The 3,154-nt window shown below is 37.6% G+C and overlaps 1 pseudogene; it reads left to right on the plus strand.

Annotated features, from left to right (window-relative positions):
* Positions 1-371: 371 nt before the first annotated feature.
* On the plus strand, positions 372-1,394 carry LOC112649722 (heterogeneous nuclear ribonucleoprotein A1-like; annotated as a pseudogene).
* The last annotated feature ends 1,760 nt before the right edge of the window (positions 1,395-3,154 follow it).

The raw sequence follows: 3,154 nt of genomic DNA on the forward strand, positions 1-3,154 counted from the left end.
TTCCTCTTTGAGTGGACTTTTCTCTGGACTTCCATTATATCTCCCTCTTCCAGCTTTCCTCTCACCTCAATTGCCACTCTCCATTATGACTTTTTGGCTTTCTTTTCTTTGCTATCCATGTAAATGTTAGAATAATACAAACTAGGCTTTATCCAAGTCCTTCTTCACTATTTCTTTTTTTATCCATGTAATCTTTTCAGGAGATTTCATCCTTTTAAAGTGTATGTATATTCCAATGATTTCCAGTATATATCCAGTCTACTCCTTGAAACTCCAGTCTCCTATATTGAACTTCCTGCTTGATCTTTCTATTTGACATGATAAGCATCACAAAGGTGATGATAAGGGTCAAAATACCTTTTAGCCTATAGATGCTGTCGAGTAAGCATTCGTTAAAGTCTCCCCTCCTAACACCATCATGTCTAAGTCAGTCTCCCAAAGAGCCTAAAGAGCTGCAGAAGCTCTTCATCAGAGGTTTGAGCTTTGAAACAACTGATGAAAGTCTGAGGAGCCATTTTGAGCAAAGGGGAATGCTTACTGACTGTGTGGTAATGAGAGATCCAAAAACCAAATGCTCCAGAGGCTTTGGGTTTGTCACATATGCCACTGTGGAGGAGGTGGATGCAGCCATGAATGCAAGGCCACCCAAGGTGGATAGAAGAGTTGTGGAACCAAAGAGGGCTGTCTCAAGAGAAGATTTTAAATGATCTGGTGGCTACTTAACTGTGCAAAAGATTTTTGCTGGTGGCATGAAAGAAGACACTGAAGAACATCATCTAACAGATTATTTTGAACAGTATGGGAAAATGGAAGTGATTGAAATTATGACTGACCCAGACAGTGGCAAAAACAGAGGTTTGGCTTTTGTAACATTTGATGACCATGACTCTATAGACAAGACTGTCATTCAAAAATCCCATACTATGAAAAGTTACTCTGAAGCAACTCCTACTCTGAAGTAAGGAAAGCCCTATCTAAACAAGAGATGGCTAGTGCTTTATCCATCCAGAAAGGTAGAAGTGGTTCTGGAAACTTTGGTGGTGGTCATGGAGGTGGTTTTGGTGGGAATTACAACTTTGGTCATGGAGGGAACTTCTGTGGGTGAGGTGGCTTTGTTGGCAGTTGAGGTGGTATATGGTGGCAGTGGGGATGGCCAGAATGGATTTGGTAATGATGGAAGCAAATTTGGCAGTGGCAGAACCTGTAATGATTTTGGCAATTACAACAATCAATTCTCAAATTTTGGACCCATGAAAGGAGGAAATTCTGGAGGCAGAAGTTTTGACTCCTATGGTGGTAGAGGCCAATACTTTGGCAAACCATGAAACCAGAGTGACTATGGTGGCTCCAGCAGCAGCAGCAGCAGCAGCTATGGCAGTGGCAGAAGGTTTTAATTACTGCCAGGGAACAAGCTTAGCAGGAGAGGAGAGCCAGAGAAGTGACAGGGAAGCTATAAGTTACAGTAGGTTTGTGAACTCACCCAAGTACTGAGGTGGCTGGACCTACCTGCTACAAAGAAGACATGTTTTAAATAATACTCATGTGGAGGGGAAAAAGCTGGAGGGCTGTATTTGTGACTAATTGTGTAACAGGTTATTTTAGTTTCTGTTCTGTGGAAAGTGTAAAACATTCCGACAAAGGGTTTTAATGTAGATTTTTTTTCCACCCATGCTGCTGATTGCTAAATGTAATAGTCTGATCATGATGCTGAATAAGTGTGTCTTTTAAAAGAAAATGGTCAAGATACAATTCTTGTGATGACTCCACTCCAACCTGTTTTATTCCCTTATCTTTCTTGCTGATGAGAACTGTACAAGCATATACTCACCTACTTCAGGAGAAAAAAAAAATCTTTGTCTTTTTTTTCTCTAAACTTTATATCCAATTCATCAGTAGGTCTTGCTGACTCTATCTCCAAATCATACTCAGTCTCACCCACTTTTGCTCAGCTCCACTCATGCTCTGGACCTGGTCTACTCTTGTACCAAAGACTAACTGGCATCTCTGTTTTCAATTTTCAAAACTGGCTTTCACACAGCAACCAGATGGTATTTTGATGAAGTAAATCAGCTAATTCCTAATTCCTTTCAAATGCAATTCAAATTCCTTATTTTGGTTTTAAAGCCTTTACCTTTTCTTGTGATCAAATTCCATACCATTTGGTTCCTCACTCAATATACTTCAACACACTGGTCTTTGTATATCTGACCTTGTTTCTAGTACAATACTTTTTGTATTAGGTAGTCCTTCTGCTTGAAATACTCTTTTCCATTGTCCTTTGAATGGCTAGGTCCTTGCTATCATTCCAATATTATGTCCTTAGGGAAAACAACTCAATCACAATTATATGAGTGCATTCAATATCCATATAGTGCTTATAATTACATGATATTTTCTTATTATTTACTGCATACATAGCCAATATGTCCATGACAAGCCTAATAACCTTGTATCCCCCATTGGCTGTAGTATTCTTAGTGCCTAGGGCAGTGTCTAATATAGAGTGGGTAATTAATGGTACTTATTGAATAAATGATCATACTGTGAGTTTGGGCTTCTTTGTTATACAGCTAAGCAACATAAGCTAGATAAATAGATTGCTTGCAGCTGCTATGTATCACAACTACAGAATTGTTTTGTCTTAATAAGCTTGAAGTTCCTGGAAAAGAAAAATCTCTGAATTTGGTTTTGAAGAATAAGAGGGTTCATTTAGGCAGGGTTCTAAATTAATCTTTTTTCCCACTAAAATATGCTGGCATTTAAAAGCATTGGAAAGAATTGGAAAAGTTACAACTAGTGAAAAAAAAAATATTGTGCTTTAAAAGGTACTGGCTCTGCTGGTTAAAATCATTTAATTTTTACTTTTTAAATAAAGAATTGCATCTTTGAAAATAAAATCAAAACAGCAAAATGTATAACAATTTTTAACTAATGTACAACCTATCATTTTTTTTTAATTAGACTGAATAGGTGATGGAATAATTTTCAGTTTCTTTCTTTGTCTCTTCCTTGAAGGGTTAATAATACAAATCTAAAAAATAAAATCAAAGTACATGAAATTAAAATAAATGGCATCCATTTACAACTACTTTATTAGAATGTAGGTTGGAGGGATGTCTGGGTGGCTCAGTGGTTGAGTGTCTGCCTTCAGCTC

This window comes from Canis lupus, chromosome 11 (genome assembly GCF_003254725.2).
Source record: "Canis lupus dingo isolate Sandy chromosome 11, ASM325472v2, whole genome shotgun sequence".
NCBI lineage: Eukaryota > Metazoa > Chordata > Mammalia > Carnivora > Canidae > Canis > Canis lupus.